The sequence below is a fragment of the Peromyscus californicus genome, unplaced genomic scaffold (assembly GCF_007827085.1).
Source record: "Peromyscus californicus insignis strain IS unplaced genomic scaffold, ASM782708v3 Scaffold_16__1_contigs__length_79575227, whole genome shotgun sequence".
Classification (NCBI taxonomy): domain Eukaryota; kingdom Metazoa; phylum Chordata; class Mammalia; order Rodentia; family Cricetidae; genus Peromyscus; species Peromyscus californicus.
In genome coordinates, this window is record NW_026294458.1 from 24,679,349 (window position 1) to 24,687,091 (window position 7,743).

The following is a 7,743-nucleotide window of genomic DNA, read 5'->3' on the forward strand; positions in this document are numbered from 1 at the left end:
AAATCTCAAAATTATTATCAAACATTGATAAAGTTTTAAATGCACCAAAGAGACATTTAGCTTTCCAAAAAATGAAGATGAATGAGAACAGGAAAGGGAAGAAAAGACATTTATTTCCACACTCATATCACAAAGCCAATAAAAACATCTGCATAAGTAACGTTTTTGATCTTTAGGTTTCAAAGTACTATGGATACAAAACACAACCCTTACCTCATCACTAAGAGACAGTTTGTTCTTGCACCACAAGGGAATGACCAAGGTCTACTAACACTGATACAATTGGCCTCAAGTGACACATCCCACGGTGAAAACAGTTTCATGAAGTTTTTATAGCTACAAGATAAAATCAAGTCATGAATCAATGAGTTAAAACAAAATGCAGCGGTCTAAACATCAGGAAGGTGGGTTACAGTGAAGTGGGGAAGCTGCTACGGAGTTCAGATGCAGCTTGATACGTTTCTTAGCTTTGGGTTGATGGATGTGAGAAGTCTGTTAATATATTCCCAAAGGCTTATCAAGGCAGTCATAGCTAACCGGACACATAGGTAGACAACAGATTTCTACAGGTGACCTGTGATAATTTGGCTCTGGGTTTACAATAGTCCAACTCTCTACAACCACAACCATGAAATTCCTTTTCTTTTTTAACACTTTTTAAAATTTATTCTTTGTGTCTCTACATCATGTCTCCCTATCGCACCAACCCCAAATAAAACAAAATAAAATGTAAGAGAAGAAAGAGGGGGGAGTAAGAAAGGGAGAATCTTGTCATGAAAGGTGCACTATGAAACAGTGAGTTATGCAGTAAACCGCTTTATCTACAGATTTTACATGCAGGTGTTCGTCGCAAAGAACCATTGGTCTGGTTTGCTGCTGTTGGCCTCTGGCCTCAGCTATACCACCCACACTGGGTCCTCCCTGAGACCCTTCTTGGACATCCTGTTGATGCTCTGGGTCATGGAGATCTTGCAACCCTGGGTCCACAGGACCAATCCCCCTACCATGCTCCAGGAGATCACAGATGGGTTGGGTCAACACATAACCCTGATTCCGGGCCTGGGTAGTTGCAGGGTTGGTCAGCCTACCAGCTCTCCCCTGTTTTCACCACCAGGGGGAGTGCTCCAGCACTGCCCTGGCTAGTTCAACCCTTTCAGTGATGAGCAAGAGGTGGAGCCATTTCTCCTGCTTTCGAGTCCTCAGGGTGGGTTTGCCCACACCTATGCCTTCTGGGCCACCTCTCCTGTGTTGCTCAGGCGAGGTGTAAGGGCCTCTCTCCTGAGTGCTGCAGCTGATGATGAACAGGAGCAGCTCTCCTACTCTTAGGTCTTCAGGCCCAGCTCTTCCACCTGTCTCAGGCATTGATGGGTGGGGGTAGGGGGACATATCTCTTCTACCAGGGATAATGGGGACAGCTCTCCCATGCTCACACCTTCGAGGCTGGCTCACGCATACCTCTGCCAACAGGGTTGACTCTATTGTGCTGCCCTGGCCAGGTGCAGAGCCTGCTCTCCCGAGTGTTGCAGATGATGGGAGGAGGGCAGGCATAGCTTGTCTGCTCTAATGATCTCAGGGCCAGCTCTTCTAACTGCTTCAGGCATTGGTGGGTGGGGGAGGGAGGACCACAAAGTTCTTATAAGTCGATCGGCTTGTAGAATCTCTGAGAGAGGTGTTTTGTGATTTTTATTTTTTTAAATGGAAATCTTACTCATATTGTGGCAGATTTTGCTTTGAGAAAGTCTAGTAACTGAAGAAATAGATCTGTCACGTATTTAAACTCACAAAAATGAGTTGATCTAAAGTTATGAGGTATACTATAGGGAGGGACCAAAAATGTGCTTCATGAATGACAGGTATGTGTGACACTCCCAAACAACATCTGAAATGAAAAGCTCCCAGAATTCATCTGTTTGTCAGCTTAGCCTTAGGATCTCAGGTGCATGTGTATTATTTCCCTCACGGCTTGAACAGCACGATTCAGTTGTAGCTGGCTTAGCAAGAAGGTAGATCTGTCAAGTTCCAAGGGAGTGCTGGGATTCCCCCTTTCTAACACTTAGTGAAGTGTTATTGTCCTTATATGGAGACATCCTCAGTACAGGTAGCTGCATTTCCTACTAGTGTCAGCAATAACCTTCTCAACATAGTATGAACATATTTTTCCAGGAGATTCAGAATTGTGTATCCCAGGAGAGGATCAGACCTATACCTGGTGACCTATACATCTGAGCAGACCTGAAAGGCCAGGCTTTTAAACTACCTGACTTTTCTTCTGATTAGGGATTTAGGAACCATGGAGGGTCAAGTTCTGCAAAAGGTCCCATGAGACCGGCTGAAGTGGCAAACTCAATACAATAGCCATAGCTGTTTGGTAGCATTAACACACCTGCACAGACTTGTAATCTTTGCACAATTTCACTGTGTACATCAGGAGATTCATTATTATTATTATTATTATTAATTTCTGTTTGAGGCATATTGCACATACAGTAAATGTTGGAAATAAAGGCATTTTAAAACAGTTCATGCTTAGCTCTGAATTTCAGCTTACATTATATCTCAGTAGATCCTAGACAATTGTTTGTAGCATGTATACATTTTTGCTGTTTTTCTCTTTATTAAAATGCATTGGATTTATGCTTTTAATATCTTGTTTTGAGAAAACAAGTAGATTCTATTAAATTGATTTTTTTCCCCTGAAACAAAACAAGTTATATAAGTTTTTACTATAAAGTGTGTAAAATAAAATGTTATGAAAATATACATATTGTCTTCTACTAATTGATTAAATGAGAAGACCTTCACTGGGTCCAATATGGCAAGTTTTCATTCTTCCTGTGCTCTTTTCCTTTAATTTTTGAAATTAAATAATTAAGATTTCGTGTGTGTGTGTGTGTGTGTGTGTGTGTGTGTGTGTGTGTGTGTGTATGTGCAAGGACTTCAAATTAAGACTTCCCACGTGAGAGCAAACACTTTTCCACTGAGCTATATTCCCAACCTAGATCATTTTCTTTTGGAATCACTTGAGGTGGATGGTACAGAAGACCAGAAACCCCATTTTGGTGAAAAACAAGTTTTTGTTTTTCTGAAAGAGGCTTTTACTTGGTGCCTATCAAAGAGCGGTCTCATGCCAATGAATGCATAGGTTTCTTTCATCCCACAAAACCTGACTGGGTCCTCTTCCATCCTCTGCATGGATTTGAATGGATATCTGATATCTCATAAGAGGGAGTCATATAGCTGACCTGGAATTAGAATTTATTTGTATTGATATAATTGATCAAAATACTTGTTATGGGGAATTGCTGTTTGTTTTTAATGGTTTCTTAGTCTTGTTGATAAAATAATTTAAAAATGAGCTTGGAAGGAAGCACAAACATATTTTTTCTTAGTGTTTGAGAAAAGAAAGAAGAGCAAACACACAAACAAAAAGGACCAAATGAAACTACAGGGCAGGCATGTTGAAAGCTCCCAGCCACTGTGGGAGGAGTAGCGTAATAGAGAGGAAGGAAGAAGGAAAGCCACAATTCATGACGTCAGAGCTAAGATCCGCAGTGGATATCCTCAAGAAGCTGGATGGAGGAAGGGTCTCCAGAGAACTAATGAGAAAGCCTAGAGCATGAGGGTAAGCATGCTTAGGATGTAGCTGACCAGCCAAAAAGGATGGAAGGGGAGTATGATTTTGAAGTTACAAATCAGAAATCAGGAATCAACTGCCTGAAGGGAGGGGCTCCTGGGGTATATAATAAGCACCTTATCTCGTTAGGCAGATTATTATTCCTCACATATTTTGGCCTGCCAGGTAAATCAGCCTTCCTGAGGGGTGTCTCCTATCCAGGTAATTTGCAGGACTAGTTAGTTTAACTCTTAAGTGGGATTGGGGAGAGGACAGTAGATACTGTATTAATCTTTGGAGCCAATTAGAATGCCATGCCTCCACCCAAAACCGAAGGTAGAACTCAGATCCAATTCTTTTGTCACTTAATGGGCCTCCAGAAAGCCCTGACATTTCCGTGTTTTCATATGACAAATGAGAGGCAGATTCCACAGCTGATCATGAAGGGTGGGATCCATTTTTAATGGCCTCTAGGCCTGCTCATGCTTATCTAACTAGCTACCTATTAAACTATCTCTGACTAGAGAATTGAGACAGACTGGAGCCCAAATTCTCTTCCTGAGTCACACTTCAACTTATATCTGTTCTGGCCTTTGCCTAAAGACTTTCTTTAAAATGCAAGATAGCCATAGATACACACACTTGGAGGAAATTGGATTTCTTTCCTTTCCTAGTTTGGCCAAAGTGTAAAAAAATAAAAAAAAAAATCATTTTCATTAACAATTTTTATTTCTTAATTTCCCATATAATGCAAGGAAACAGAAGAAGCTAGCTAGTTCGTGGACCTGAGTTCCTGCTTAAACTATAAGGAAATAATTTCGGGAGGACATTTCCCCCTCTCTTTTGAGCCCTGCCAGGCATTTTCCTGTGTTTGTTAGAAAGTATTGAAGAACTAGATGGCAGTAGAGAGAAGTGACATGTTAGCCTTTTGAAAGATCAGATTTTCAGGCCTGAACAAGCTAGGGTCAAATCCCCACTCTGTTACCTTCCAGCTTAATAATCATGAGTGTTCTACTTAGTTTCTTCGAGGCGGGGTTCCTTTACCTGCACATGCGGCCGGGAAGGATATTTTGCTGAGTAGTTGCTGTAGCTAAGAGCACGTGATTCCTCTCTTCGGTGTACAGTCTGTATTACGAGTCCTAAGTTTGAGACCAGATCTGCCTTCTAAGCCTATGACAATGCAAACCAACTCTAGTGATTACCACAGCCAGGGAAACCTCCACCCATCACTCCCTCTTTTGCAGAGCTGAAGGACTATTGAGTAACTACATGTACAACCTCCCCAAGTACTAAGGTACAGAAGAAACTGTTCAAGTCAAAGTGATGAATGTGCTCGCAAAGCAGTTATTTTCTACTCTCATATGAAAACAGCAACACCTACATTTAATTATTTTTCAAACTGCTATCCCCAAAGTCATTAATTCACCTGCCAGGGTAAGTCATGATCAAATATTAGTTCACGGGGATGTGGGTGTCTGTGGTACCGGAGGCAGGTGAGGTGTGTATCTTGTAAACTTTGAAATACAAAACTCAGGCACCTTCAGCTCTCTCTTCAAATTAAGCCAGAAGAGCACAGTAACAACCCAGAAAGGACTTTGTTTCCTTTGCAAATGGCCCGGCAAACTCCATTTCTTTCTTCACTCTCTTCCCACTGAATTCTCTCCCTTTCCTCATAGCAAGGCACCTCACTGGCACATCCTACCCTGCCTCTTGGAATTCAGAGTAAATGTTGTGGCTCCAAGTGAAGAGGGCAATGAGCATAAATGATACCTGCAGGTAATGGCTTTAGAAATTGCTGTGTTCCTAGGTAACTAGATATAATTACCAGCACCCTGGAATCCATAAGGCTACAGTGCAATTATCACCCTAATTTTCAGAATAAAAGGGAAAGATTACAACGGCATTGCTACAGTTCAGGAACCAGAGAAAAGGAACTTTCTAGGAAGATAGCTGTGGCTCTGCCTATTTTTCTTAATATGTGTTTCACATTGGGACCTTGGGTATGTAAAAGCTCACAAATCTAAGTATAAATCCTTATAAGTTATAGTACATCATCATTACTGTAGGGCTACTGCAGTGTTTCTTAGTGAGTAAAAGGGAGGTGGGTAGAGGTAATGAGTGCTATCTCCAGAATTGTAGTAGTGGGCAGGTGACTGTGTCTTCTGGAAGTAATTAAAGATGATCCAGTGATGCTCCCAGACTAATGAGGGATTCTGACTCTGCCTCACAACAGGGAGGCCCCTGTGCATTTCCACAGTGTTTACTGGGGGAATGAGTGTGCTTGCTGTGGTGTATCAGCAGGGTGCACTGCACACTGTGTTTCCCAGAGAGCTCAGCCGTAATTAGAAAGCAAATGTGACTGCCGTTTTGCAAGACACCAATCATGATCTATCCCTGTATTGTTTCATAGTAATTACCAAATGACATAGTGTAATCTCCCAGGGTATTTACTTGGGACAAACAAAAATTTTTTTAAATTAAATTAATTAATTTTTTTTGCCGCCGTTGAGACTTAATGACATTGTTTCTAATTTGGTTATAGAATGTATAATTGCAAAATTGTTATTGACTTGTAATCACTGACTCATCTGCCATCTTTGCTGTTGCTTCCCCTGAGCTGTGGCAGTAGGGTTAACAGTGCATTGGTTGTGTTTTTGCAGTTACTCAGCTCAGGGATGATGGAGGGGATGGAAGAACAGACACCACAAGCAAATCCCACACAGTCATTCTTTAAAATTTAGTTAAACCATTTTATTTGGATATTCTTCATCTTGTGATCTTCCTTAGTTTCTATGAATAGGGACAATGTATCAATCAAAAAGACAGAGTCAGCAGAACAAAGCTTCAGATTGACCCATATTTTCATTTTGTTTTTATGAGATGTAAGTACAGAGTGCTGTCTTGTTTTCAAATAGTTTGATTTACTGTCTGCACCAATGGCTAAAGGATCCTACTAATTCTGATATGTTCACTTGGCATTCTAGTGCTGTCTTTCCTTTTGATTTTAATCTGGGAGAGTGTGATTCATGAAAGCAAAGGAGAAACAGCAGTGTAGCTGGTGGAGAGAGGTCCTGGAGACCACTCCCCACCTCTTCATTGGCTTTCCTTGCTGTAGAGAGTTGTGGTAAGGGTATCATTGTCCTGAAGTCTAGCTGCCCAGATCCATCCAACTCCAAACTACCCACTGATGAACTAGTATCTATTGACAAATGTCTTGATCTCACTAAAATTTAGTTTCTTTGTTTGTTAGAGGAAGCCTTTAAACGATACTCCGTCTATTGGTTTATAATATGATTTCACGAGGGAATGTATATTGAATGTTAATCAAAAGGCATGGATAGAGAACATTTGAACCAAATACCATTATGGTTACTATTTGACATGTTGGACCTTAACAGGAAACTGTCATTACTATCGCTTTAACAGCCCTTGTCTCTCAAGTCTTTGGTTAAGTGATATTTTATGTTTGATTCTATGTCGAAAGAAAGTACAGTCAAATGCATGTATTTAGGGCTACTTTCCAGCTCTGAATTGAAGTGTCTTATTTACTGAGTTTTCATTTTATATAAGAGACAGGCTCAGTATTTGAATCTCAGCTGTGGTTAGAGATAAAAATTAAAGAACCTCGGACTTTTCAAACAGGCAGAAAAATCCACTCAGCGGTCACAGTGGCACTTAGATTCCTGCATGTTGAGTTAAGCTCATCTATGTCAGGTAGATGGAATAATGTCATTGTGAAATATCATTGAGGCATAGAAATCCCCCTCCTCTACGACTGTGTAAGATGTGTTGAGGCTTCTATCAATTTTTAGGCTTCTGGGGGAAAGGGATTTAAGTCAAACAACACCCATCTATTCATTTTTTACTCATATACTATTTAGTTTCCTTTATGTTTCCACTTGAGACTGTTTTTATGCCACCAAAGATTCTGAGACTTGAGGAATTTGCCCTAAGACCAGCTGTACATGACAGAAGGACTTAGAAAATGAAGCTCTCAGAAAATGATGAGCTAGGCCTCCAGTCAGTCCCTGGGAGGACTCCTGACATGAGTAGGGAGAGAATTAAAACCAGGGGAATATGCTTTCTGTTCAACGCTAAACTTCAGGGATCTTATGGAAACTATCACATTT